This window comes from Anomaloglossus baeobatrachus, chromosome 11, assembly GCF_048569485.1.
Source record: "Anomaloglossus baeobatrachus isolate aAnoBae1 chromosome 11, aAnoBae1.hap1, whole genome shotgun sequence".
NCBI lineage: Eukaryota > Metazoa > Chordata > Amphibia > Anura > Aromobatidae > Anomaloglossus > Anomaloglossus baeobatrachus.
The window spans coordinates 43363406-43376696 of record NC_134363.1 but is presented as its reverse complement, the minus strand read 5'-3'; the positions used below and the strand labels follow the sequence as shown (position 1 = coordinate 43376696).

At 44.5% G+C, this 13291-nt stretch overlaps 1 protein-coding gene and 1 long non-coding RNA gene across 15 annotated transcripts in view; one reads left to right on the top strand and one right to left on the bottom strand.

Annotated features, from left to right (window-relative positions):
• LOC142256271 (uncharacterized) overlaps positions 1-13291 on the bottom strand; it is a 32242-nt gene that overhangs the window by 12831 nt on the left and 6120 nt on the right. The window contains exon 2 of the long non-coding RNA XR_012727509.1: positions 11721-11814. This is a non-coding gene — a long non-coding RNA (uncharacterized LOC142256271). The remainder of the gene's footprint in view (positions 1-11720; positions 11815-13291) is intronic.
• LOC142256270 (voltage-gated potassium channel KCNC1-like) overlaps positions 11789-13291 on the top strand; it is a 258122-nt gene continuing 256619 nt past the window's right edge. For 12 of the 14 annotated variants that reach the window (XR_012727508.1, XM_075327869.1, XM_075327874.1 and 9 more), the window contains exon 1: positions 12598-12984. The gene's annotated coding sequence lies outside the window, so the exon portion shown is untranslated. Of the gene's footprint in view, positions 11931-12596; positions 12985-13291 lie in introns of those variants that run through there. The other 2 variants (XM_075327865.1, XM_075327864.1) reach the window with 2 other exon arrangements.

The window sequence follows — 13291 nt, the reverse complement described above, 5'->3', positions numbered from 1 at the left end:
CTCCAAGGACAGAGGGATCCTGTGGGGTGGACATTCAGGGCTCCTAGTACTTTGCATGCATGGGGTGCAGATCCCAGAACAGACCAGGACCTCAAGCCATCTGTTAACTCTGCCAAGCGGGTGGGTTTTCAGGACTCATCTGCCACCATTAACGTCTGAGGCATAAGCAGCAAAGGGAGGACCAGGACATATTCCCTTAAATAGTCCAAGCTGCCTGTGGCAGGACCCAGACACCAGACGGACCTCCAGGAGCTCCACGCCAGGGAGGACCGACAAATACACCAGAGTGCATTTGTGGGAGAGTGACACCAGGTTGGCTGGCACAGCTATAGTGGACTTGGGCGCACCTGGGATCCAGCACGTCTCCAGGGTGCGAACCCAGTAAGTAAACAGAACAAAACTGCACTCCCTGTCTGGACTGATTTATTGCCGTGCACCTCCACGTTACACGTTAAACCTTCACATACCCCTGGGGAAAAGCCCTGCTCGCAGAGGGTTCCATCATCCATCATCCCCAGCGGGAACCCGCAGCGGCAGCCCTACGATCCCTAGCCGCTGTCACGCTCCCCGGGTCCTCTGCTCCGCTCCCCGGCTCACCTGCCACGCTCCCCGCTCTCCAGCCTCCATTGGCCGCGCTTCCCAGGCCTCCTGGTTCCCGCTCCCGGCGCCCGTCGGCTTCCCAGCCCCTGGCCGGCTCTGCTGCTTCCTCCTCTCAGCTTCCTGCCCTGGCTTCTGGCACCCGGGCCGCGCGCATGCGCATTAGGGCGCGCGCGCGGTCACTGACCCTTTCTTAAAGGGCCAGTGTCCACTGACAGGAAATGATGCACACAGGTACAGGGTATAAAGGGGATTAATGTCCAAGGGGGCGGGGCCTGTTCTTCGTGTTTCCCAAGCTAGGAGTCAGGTCTCCTTGTGTTCCTGTGAGATACTTACCTCTCTCTCTTTTAGGGCCGATCCTGCATTGCCATCCGGTCCTGCTGTATCTCAAACCCCGAACGCTGCCTATCTACCATCCTGACAGTCCGTACCATCCCGGTTCCTGTAATACTATTGTATGGTTTGAGGATTTCGATAGCGTTAGGGCAATGACAGCCAGAGACGAGTTTGTGGTACAAGATGTTTATGATATGTAACCACGGTAGATACACAACAGAAATACACAGTATAACAAACACAAAAATACCTTTCTGAAACGGAGCGAAGGGGATTCCCGGGGCCACGCACCGGACTCCCCCAGGGAGACCACCAGAGCGAACCCCTATACAGGGACTGTCCGGCAATCAACCCCGGAAGGCCTAAATGCGCCGCAGCCGGGACACAAGGGGCAAGCGGTAAAGTCCAGAAGTGTCCGTACGGAATGAAAGTCCAGAATGGTTATGAACCGGAAGAAACCGGGCAGACGTGCTGACAAAAGACGGCAGACGGAGTCCGGGCACAGTTTGAAGAAACCGGGTATGGTCCAGAGTCGGTCGGTAGATCTTCAGGAGGATCCAAAGGTAATCCAGTAGCAGCAGCAGCAAAGCAGGAGCACACAGCAAGCAGTATACTCAGGCACTGGACTAAGCTTAGAGGCGGCCTTTTAAGCAGCTGGACAGGAAGTAGGGCAACAGAACACAAAACTCCATGTTAACCGAGGGCAAGCTTTTTCAAAAGAGGACTGGAAAACCCGGAAACCTGACAGTTCCCTGCGGTGACCCGCCATCTCGCTCCAACGGTTCCGGACCCCGCCTGACATCATCCCGGCTTCCGAACCTGAGCTCCGTCACCCGGACCACCATCAGTGACCCCGTGGTCCCAGGGACTTCTCCATTGTGTTCTAAGTGCACGGACTGTTCTGCTACCTAAAGTGCTCCGGCTACCGGACTCCGTTCCCTCTTCGGGGAGTTCGGTCCAGTGGATCCACCTCCCGGGTCTGTCCATCCATCTGGCCCTAACAGCCGCACACCGCGAGTGGCATAGTCAGACTATATTTTTCTTTTTCTTTTCTTTTTATTTAAAACTGGTCGACAGTGCCCCCGGATCCGGAACCCCTCGAGCCATGGACCGTCCGGATCCAAGCAGCCCGGCTGCCCCGGGGCGCGACACAAGTGACTCACCTACCCAGATCCTTCTCTGTAAGTGACTCTCCTACCCAAATCCTTGTCTACAAGTGACTCTTCTACCCAGATCTTTCCCTATAAGTGACTGTCCTACCCAGATATTTCCCTATGTGACTCTCCTACCCAGATCCTTCTCTACAAGTCACTCTCTCACCCAGATCCTTCTCTATTGGTAACCCTCCTACCCAGATCATTCTCTATAAGTGACTCTCCTACCCAGATCCTTCTCTATAAGTGATTCTCCTACTCAGATCCTTCTCTATAAGTGACTCTCCTACCCAGATTTTTCCCTATAAGTGACTCTTCTACCCAGAAACTTCTCTACTAGTGACTCTCCTACCCAGATCCTTCTTTATAAGTGACTCTCCTACTCAGATCCTTCTCTATAAGTGACTCTCCTACCCAGATTTTTTCCTATAAGTGACTCTTCTACCCAGATACTTCTCTACTAGTGACTCTTCTACCCAGATACTTCTATACTAGTGACTATCCTACCCAGATCCTTCTTTATAAGTGACTCTCCTACTCAGATCCTTCTCTATAAGTGACTCTCCTACCCAGATTTTTTCCTATAAGTGACTCTTCTACCCAGATACTTCTCTACTAGTGACTCTTCTACCTAGATACTTCTCTACTAGTGACTCTTCTACCCAGATCCTTCTTTATAAGTGACTCTCCTACTCAGATCCTTCTCTATAAATGACTCTCCTACCCAAATCCTTCTCTATAAGTGACTTTCCTACCCAGATCCTTCTCTATAAGTGACTCTTCTACCTAGATACTTCTCTACTAGTGACTCTCCTACCCAGATACGTCTCTACTAGTGGCTCTGCTACACAGATCCTTCTTTATAAGTGACTCTCCTACCCAGATCCTTCTCTATAAGTGACTATTCTACCTAGATACTTCTCTACTAGTGACTTTCCTACCCAGATATGTCTCTACTAGTGGCTCTGCTACACAGATCCTTCTTTATAAGTGACTCTCCTACCCAGATCCTTCTCTATAAGTGACTCTCCTACCCAGATCCTTCTTTATAAGTGACTCTCCTACCCAGATCCTTCTCTATAAGTGACTCTCCTACCCAAATCCTTCTCTATAAGTGACTCTCCTACCCAGATCCTTCTCTATAAGTGACTCTCCTACCCAAATCCTTCTCTATAAGTGACTCTCCTACCCAGATCTTTCCCTATAACTGACTGTCCTACCCAGATCTTTCCCTATGTGAGTCTCCTACCCAGATCCTTCTCTACAAGTGACTCTCTCACCCAGATCCTTCTCTATTGGTAACCCTCCTACCCAGATCATTCCCTATAAGTGACTCTCCTACCCAGATACTTCTCTACTAGTGACTCTCCTACTCAGATACTTCTCTACTAGTGACTATCCTACCCAGATCCTTCTTTATAAGTGACTCTCCTACTCAGATCCTTCTCTATAAATGACTCTCCTACCCAAATCCTTCTCTATAAGTGACTCTCTTACCCAGATCCTTCTCTATAAGTGACTTCTATATAGATACTTCTCTACTAGTGACTCTCCTACCCAGATCCTTCTCTATAAGTGACTTCTATATAGATACTTCTCTACTAGTGACTCTCCTACCCAGATACTTCTCTACTAGTGACTCTCCTACCCAGATCCTTCTTTATAAGTGACTCTCCTACTCAGATCCTTCTCTATAAGTGACTCTCCTACCCAGATCCTTCTTTATAAGTGACTCTCCTACCCAGATCCTTCTCTATAAGTGACTCTCCTACCCAAATCCTTCTCTATAAGTGACTCTCCTACCCAAATCCTTCTCTATAAGTGACTCTCCTACCCAGATCTTTCCCTATAACTGACTGTCCTACCCAGATCTTTCCCTATGTGAGTCTCCTACCCAGATCCTTCTCTACAAGTGACTCTCTCACCCAGATCCTTCTCTATTGGTAACCCTCCTACCCAGATCATTCCCTATAAGTGACTCTCCTACCCAGATACTTCTCTACTAGTGACTCTCCTACTCAGATACTTCTCTACTAGTGACTATCCTACCCAGATCCTTCTTTATAAGTGACTCTCCTACTCAGATCCTTCTCTATAAATGACTCTCCTACCCAAATCCTTCTCTATAAGTGACTCTCTTACCCAGATCCTTCTCTATAAGTGACTTCTATATAGATACTTCTCTACTAGTGACTCTCCTACCCAGATCCTTCTCTATAAGTGACTTCTATATAGATACTTCTCTACTAGTGACTCTCCTACCCAGATACGTCTCTACTAGTGACTCTCCTACCCAGATCCTTCTTTATAAGTGACTCTCCTACTCAGATCCTTCTCTATAAATGACTCTCCTACCCAGATCCTTCTCTATAAGTGACTTCTACCTAGATACTTCTCTACTAGTGATTCTCCTACCCAGATATGTCTCTACTAGTGACTCTGCTACACAGATCCTTCTTTATAAGTGACTCTCCTACCCAGATACGTCTCGACTAGTGACTCTGCTACACAGATCCTTCTTTATAAGTGACTCTCCTACCCAGATCCTTCTCTATAAGTGTCTCTCCTACCCAGATCCTTCTCTATAAGTGACTCTTCTACCCAAATTTTTCTCTACAAGTGACTCTCCTACCGAGATCCTTCTCTATAAGGGACTCTCCTACCCAGACCCTCCTCTATAAGTGACTCTCCTACCCAGATCCTTCTCTACAAGTGACTCTCCTACCCAGATCCTTCTCTATAAGTGACTCTCCTCCCTAGATCCTTCTTTGTAAGTGACTCTCCTACCCAAATTCTTCTCTATAAGTGACTCTTCTACCCAGATCCTTCTCTACAAGTGATTCTCCTAGTTTTACTCTCTGTATATGGTGACCACAAATTATTACTGTATAAAGGTCAAGCTTTATAGAAATTTTGGTACATCTGTAGATAAACCTAATTTATTATCCTCCCACAACTATTAATTATATGGGTTTTAGATCTGTAGTGCTACTTGGCAGGACATTCACAGTGAAGAGGTATTTTCTCCAGGGACAACTGACATGATAGGAGGAAGGTGGTCACAGGTAATCTAAAAGTGGTTGCCTTGTTTAAGAAACTCACATACTCAAGAAATCCTAACTTGTTAAAACAAATGACTTTGCAATATACCCCATGTACCAAAGTAGAATTTGGGTTCCACGTCAGGTCTCTCGTGCCATTCCTGTCCTATGCCAAGTATTTGTTTGAAAAAAATATATAAAGAGTTTTCTTCATGGGATGACCCATTCAAGAGCTCACCAGTGTCTCCAGGATCTTCTCGGACTTCTAAAACAAAACATTCCACTCTTAAAACCCAAATTATTAAGCCAAATAGACTTTGAGAAATATCTAAACTGAATAAAGCCACATCCTATTAAACGTTGCAGTGAGGTCATTGTGTCAAAGGTGTCTGGTCTAGGAATATGGCGTTTTCTTCATGGGCGACCCATTTAAGACACCACCAGTGTCTCAAGGATTTTCTCAGACTTCTAAGGTAAAACATCCCAAATTTTTAAGCCAACTTGACTTTGAGAAATATCTAAACTGAACAATGCCACATCCTATTTAACATTGCAATGTGGTCAATGTGTCAAAGGTGTCTGGTCTGGGGAATACGTTTGTGTTATGGCTCATAAATCCAGGAAAACAATAGTTATATGAAAAAGAGTCCAAAGAGTGAGATATTGTACTTTTATCCAATATGCTAATAAGTCAGCAAGTGCCCATTGGGAGGTACCAAGGCTTGAAGGTTTTTTTGACCTCGGACCCGCTCTTCTTGGTAAACCCTCCATTTCAGAGGTCCACCACAACCTTTCTGACCTTGAGTGCCATGATCAGCTCTGATAGGGTAACATGCCACATCCAGATCCTGTCCCCTCACAATAGTGACACCCATAATAGTATAATAATATCAAGAGCTTTTCCCCAGACGTAAAACTGGTGAACTATACCAAGATCAAGGGGTTCCTATCTTAACCCTCCGTCACATACAATAGGCCTGACAGGCACATCTCTTTTACTTTCATTTCTCCTTCCTCACCAGATTGTGAGGAAATCCCCTCCCTCCAGGTAGTCTCCTGTCTCTAGCAGCTCTGTGAAACCTCATACCACAGTTGGATTGCAGAGCTTCAGGAGGACAGATATAACTGCACTAATCTCTCAGGCTCATTGTATGTGAACACGTCACACTCAATAAGGTTGGTATTTTATGTTTTTATTCATCACATGCTCTGCAAGTGTAATTTTTCTGGGGAAACTTCAGGATCTAATTCTGATTGAATATGTGTTTAATAGTACTTAAGGTACCTTAAAATTAAGTTTGTTTCCATAAATTTTCTTTGTAGAGTTTTTTGACAGAGTCGAACTGGGGACTATTTGGCGGGAGTTTTGAAATGTTTGTATTTCAGAGTTATTAGTTTTATGTTAAGTAAATGGGGTTTTTTTGCACCTGATTGTGTAGTCTCTTTTATTACATCCCTATGAAGGTCACTGATCAATTTTAGAGCACTGAAATTGCAAACATTAGATATTATAGGTATTTTTCTAGCCTGCGCCTGACAGTCACATTGTATGTGAACTCGTTAGAACCGATATTGTATGTGACGGAGGGTTAATCCCATTGAGATCAGCTCTTCTACTCACAAAAGTTCCCATCTGGAGACCTACTCTTCATAGCTGTTTGCTAGACCTGGTGTTAATGCACCAAGCTGGCAGATAGCCATGAGCCACACATCACTGGCACGAGAGCCACATGTGTCTCCCAAGCCACAGGATGAAGACCCCTACTCCACTTCATCTTGATCTTGATTGACTACTTCAGTTTCATCTCCCTCTTTAGCATTAAAGTCTTGCGCATGCGCAATAGACCACAAAATAGCTCGAGCACAGAACTCTCTCTGCTTCGACCAACATTGTTTTCCATGTACACAGCACAAAGATGACGGGCAAGAGCTGTTTTAGGATCCCACGGGGCATACATAAGATATCAGAGCTTTGATTATTGGAGCAGTCATTGAAGAGAGATGGAGCAGAGCAGGATCGGATGGAACAGTGACCATACTCGGAGCCGCCCTCTTGGCACTTGATAAAATGGTCATTTCATGATGCATTAATATGGATGTTCAAGATCAGGTTACTCCAAAATGATTGGTGCCTCCAAATGGATCACAGATTCTTATCTTTGAGTTGCCCACATATTTTCTCCATGGAAGGCAGTGGAGGTCCTAATATTTTTGGCAAATAAAGCATGTCCTTCATCAGGTAACTATAACTTTATTGGCAGCTATGGGACACAAGTTGGGGTCGTAACATATGTTTTGAGCTAAAACCAAATTGCCTACCCCATCCCTTGTACTTATGTACCCATTTCGGGGCATAAAACATTTTTTTTCTAGTTTTGGAAAAACACTTTCCTAGACTGCAGTCTATCCAGGTCCAGTGCTGAGTCTCCATCGCCTCTTCTGGCGTCTGTTATTGATTGTAGCGCTGACATTACAGCAACAGCGCTGCAGTCAATCAGTGAGCTCAGCTGCTCTGCCCAGGGTGATGTCACATGCCGCTAATCTCACTGATTAGCTCCTGTGAAGTCATAGTGATGTTTGTACTGTATAAAATTTTAATATGGACTTCTAAAAAAGATGGTATTACCCAGATATCCTCTGGTGAGGTATTATCTTACATTTTTGATCAGGCCCCAGTAAGAATAGTTTAAAAAGCAATAGAATAGGGAATAACTTACTGAAAACTGCTGGGAACCCAACAATCTCAAGAATGGGGCCTGGACCCCAGGATCTGGACTCAGAAGAGCCCTGATTTGGATGGATTGGAGGGGTGCACACTTGACCATTGCATTATTCATGGAAATAGCCGAGCACTGCCCTCGACTTTCTCCAGGAGTCCCATACAAAAGAGAGTGGAAGCCAAGGAGGTGCACGTCCACTTCGCAAGGGCATCCCAGCAGTCAGATCTCCAGTGATCAAAAAGTTATCATCTACCTTATGGATCCTCTCATCTACCTTATGGATCCTTTGAATAGAGTATAAAGGCCCCGTCACACACAGAGGTAAATCTTTGGCAGATCTGTGGTTGCAGTAAAATCATGGACATATTGTTCCATTTGTACACAGCCACAAACCTGGCACTGATAGTCCACAATTTCACTGCAACCACAGATCTGCCGCAGATTTATCTCTGTGTGTGACAGGGCCTTAACTTATGATGTTGTGGATTTACCTTTTTACACTCTCCATACCAAACGAAGGTGCCCAGATATCATCTTTGTCTGGTGAGGCATTATCTTATATATTTGATGAGGCCCCAGTAAGACTAGTTTAAATAGCAATAAAATAGGGAATAACTTACTGAAAACTGGGTTCTAACTGTTGTGAACCCAACAATCCTAAGAATGGGGCTCCGGACCTCAGCATTCTGACTCAGGAGAACCCTGATTTGGATGAATTAGAGCCATGCACACTAGACCATTGCTTTATTCATGAAAATAGCAAACCACTACTGTTTTTGACTTTCTCCAGGAGTCCTATGCAAAATAGAGTGGAAGCCAAGGAGGTGTACCTCCACTCCATTAAGGGGCGTCCAGGTAGTCAGATCTCCAGCGATCAATAAGTTATCATCTACTTTATGGATCTTTTGGATAGAGGATAACTTATGATTTAGGGGATTTACCTTTTTAACACTCTATATACCAAACTAAGCTGCCCAGATATCATCTTAGTCTGGTGAGCCATTATCTAACATTTTTGATGAGGCCCCAGTAAGAATAGTTTAAGGAGCAATAGAATAGGGAATTACCTACTGAAAGCTGGGTTCTAACTGTTAGGAACCCAACAATCCTAAGAATGGGACTCTGAACCACAGGATCTGGACTCAGCAGAACCCTGATTTAGATGGTTTGGAGGCGTGCATACTTGACCTTTGCATTATTCATGGAGATAGCTGAGCACTGTCCTCGACTTTCTCCAGGAGTCCTATACAAAATAATGTGGAGGCCAAGGAGGTGCACTTCTGCTCCGCATGGGCGTCCCAGCAGACAGATCTCCAGCGATCAATAAGTTATCATCTACCTTATGGATCCTATCATCTACTTTATGGATCCTTTGGATAGAGGATAACTTATGATTTTGGGGATTTACCTTTTTAACACTCTCTGTACCAAACTAAGATGCCCAGGTATAATCTTAGTCTGGTGAGGCATTATCTTAGATTTTTGATGAGGCCCCAGTAAGAACAGTTTAAGAAGCAATAGAATAGGGAATAACCTCCTGACTGCTGGGAACCCAACAATCCCAGAATTGGGCTCTGGACCTTGGGATCTGGACTCAGCAGAATCCTGATTTGGAGCGATTGGAGGGGTGCACACTTGACCATTGCATTATTCATGGAAATAGCCGAGCGCTGCCCTCAACTTTCTCCAGGAGTCCTATACAAAATAGAGTGGAGGCCAAGGAGGTGCACCTCTGCTCCATTATAGGGCATCCCAGTAGTCAGATCTCCAGAGATCAATAAGTTATCATCTACCTTATGGATCTTTTGGATATAGGATAACTTATGATTTTGGGGATTTTCCTTTTAACACTCTCCATACCAAACTAAGATGCCCAGATATCATCTTAGTCTGGTGAGGCATTACCTTACATTTTTTATAAGGTCTCAGTAAGAAAAAATTAAGAAGCAATGGAATAGGGAATCACTTACTTAAAATTGCTGGAAACCCAACAATCCTAAGAATGAGGACCTGGACCCCAGGATCTGGACTCAGCAGAACCCTGATTTCCTGATTTGGATGGATTGGAGGGGTGCACACTTGACCGTTGCGTTATTCATGGAAATATCCAAGAAGTGTCCTCGACTTTTTCTCGGAGTCCCATACAAAATAGAGTGGAGGCCAAGGAGATGCACCTCCGCTCCGCAGGGGCTTCTCAGCAGACAGATCTCCACCAATCAATACATTATCATCTACCTTATGGATCCCTTGGATAAGAGATAACTTATGATTTTGGGAACAACCCTATTAACACCCTCCGTACCAAACTAAGTAGAATAAACTGAATCCCAGGAGCTGTTTTTGTACTCCCCCATGGGGGAATAACCAATGGATCTCCAGCGATCAATAAGTTATCATCTACTTTATGGATCCTTTGGATACAGGATAACTTATGATTTTGGGATTTACCCTTTTAACACTCTTCGTACGAAACTAAGAAGAAAGTGCATCACAGGAGCAGTTTTTATACTCTTCCATGGTAGGAATGACCAATGGATGACCAATGGATCGCCAACTATCAATAAGTTATCATCTACTTTATGAATCCTTTGGATAAAGGATAACTTATGATTTTGGGATTTACCTTTTTAACACTCTTCGTACCAAACTAAAAAGAAAGTGCATCACAGGAGCTGTTTTGTATTCTCCCATGGTGGGAATGACCAATGGATGACCATTGGATCTCCAGTGATCAATCAGTTATCATTTACCTTATGGATCCTTTGGATAGGAAATAACTTATAATTTTGGGATTTACCCTTTTAACACTCTCTGTACCATACTAAGTAGAAGAAACGGTATCCCAGGAGCTGTGTTTGAACCCTTCCATGGAGGGAATGACCAATGGATGACCATTGGATCTCCAGCAATCAATAAGTTATCATCTACCTTATGAATCCTTTGGATACAAAATAACTTATGATATTGGGAGTAACCCTTTTAACACTCTCTGTACCAAACTAAGTAGAAGAAATGGTATCCCTGGAGCTGTGTTTGTACTTTCCCATGGCGGGAATGACCAATGGATGACCATTGGATCTCCAGTGATCAATAAGTTATCATTTACTTTATGGATCCTTTGGATAGGAGATAACTTATGATTTGGGGATTTACCATTTTAACACTCCCTATACCAAACTAAGTAGAAGCAACTGTACCCCTGGAGCTGTTTTTGTACTCTCCCATAGCGGGAATGACCAATAGATGTTCCGCTGTGGATTTGCATGTGAAAAAGCAACTGTGAATGCGATTTCCCTAAAACTTTTTCACGTACAATTTGAAAAGTAAATTAACCGCCCCCCACCTTTGTTATGGAAATGTGCACCTTTTCTGCAACCAATTTTGCGGCATTTTTTTTGCACTTACCTACAGGCTACGGCTACAAAGTGCAAAGTCTCACACAGGTCATACGACTAAAAACATTTAGTTTGCCCAATAATTTTTTAGCTGTGATAGAAAAGCATGCAACTTAGAGTGAAGTCTACAGGGGCGAAAGCAACCTGTTACCCAAAAGTCCAAAATTGGTGGACGTCGTGGTTGCTGCAGATTCTAGGCGCAGTCACAATGTAATACCACGATCTACACTGGCTATCCAAACAGATTGCCAGCTCTTATGTCCAGTGCTCCACTCCCTATTGAACCATATGTGCTCCTGCTTTTATTATTGTAATTACCCCCCCCCCACCCCATAGGGGCACAGATTAATAAGTAATGCAAATATTACTTGCCTACCTTGTGATTTATCATCCCATTAAAGTGCAAAAAAATCTGCAGGCCGTTACCCACTTCGCAGGGAACCCAGGCTGCAGATTGTCCCAGGTTTAACCCCTTACCTTCCAAAGTGCTGTAGGGAACCTCCCTGCAGTAACGTCCCCCGTGCTTCGCTTCACTCTCCAGCCGGTTTCCAATGACACATCCCACACGGGTCTGAGGATACAGAATATCATTTTTTTTTTTTTGTTGCCACAGTTCACGTTAATAAAGCAGATACAGATGGACGACCCTGACTGTCGTAGGCTGCACCTGCTCCTCTCGTTCCATAGGTAAGTGACTTACAACGTGACCCCTGGAGCTTGCAATCGAAACGGAAGCAATGTCATGTAAGCGTATAGGACACCCCTATCACTGCAGCCCCCTAGACTATATACGTGCAATCAATTAGCATGGATGTGATCAGGGTAAGACCCCCCTTAAATGTGATTCTACTCTACAGCATTTCTTTGTGAATCCCCTTAAGGTGGCTCCTCCGCCGGATTCTCTTCTGTGCAATGCTTATTAATGCAGCATTAATACTATCATTCACAATGTATCCCAAGCTGATGGTAAAATGAGGGGGGGGCTACAATCAGTTCCCCCATCTTGCTTTTCTGCATTACCCAAGAAGCCACGCTTCAAGACTCCTTGCAAAAAAAAAAACCTGCTACAGGTGCAGCATGCTGGAGGCTGCCGTTGGTGCTGCTTCCTCGCCTTTGATCTCCCCCCTTGCATTCGCCTATAAAAACAATTCCTTCTGGCCGGGAATGAAGAATTAAAGAAAAAAAAGGGTAGAAGATTGATAATCCACCTTAATGAGGCGATGATGTCATAACACTGTCTGCAGTAGACTGGGCACAACCCCATCCTGCATCTTGCAAGCTGGGGGAGAGATACACACAGGCACAAACCATTCTCCTTTTTTTTTTTTTTTTTTTTTTCTTTCTTTTTTTTTTTTTTTTTTTTTTGAAACCTTGAAACCTCCCATTCTTTTTTGACACGGCGGCACCAGCCAGGCCAGGCAAGGCAACAATATCAATCCCTTCTGCAATCGAAGATGAGGAAGATGATGATGATGATGATGATGATGATTCCTTTTTCTCTATAGAATTCTTTTTTTTTATTTTTTATTTTTTTGTTTTTTTCCCCCCCTCCCCATAGTTTTTCATTCACAAGGAAGCTCGTGCTGGAGGCAACGTTTAGCTGCTAATCTCGCTACGTGTTCCTGTGTTTTTTGGGGGGGGTTCAAGCAGGAAAAAAAAGGTGGCATAGCATAATGTCTTATTTTTCTAAGGGGCAACTTAAGGAAAGGACCTGTTTGATGGCATAAGTGCCCATTTACGAGTAAGTACTGCTATTTCTACCTTGGAGGGGTGGGGGTGGGGGAGGATATTGGGGGGAATGGTGCAGTAAACCATGTGAATGGGGGCTGGCGAGGTCTGTATTGCTCAGGATTTGGGGGGGGGGCAAAGCCTAAAGGGGCCATTTATTTATTGCTACAAATCCTTGACTTGATGGAGTTCTACTTGTGGATAGTGATGTGGGGGGCTATGGGGGCCATTAATTTCAGATATCACCATCCTTTCATCCTGGAGGACATTCTATCCTTTTAACTATTAAACCGGTCAATGCAGCACAAGAAGGATGGAAA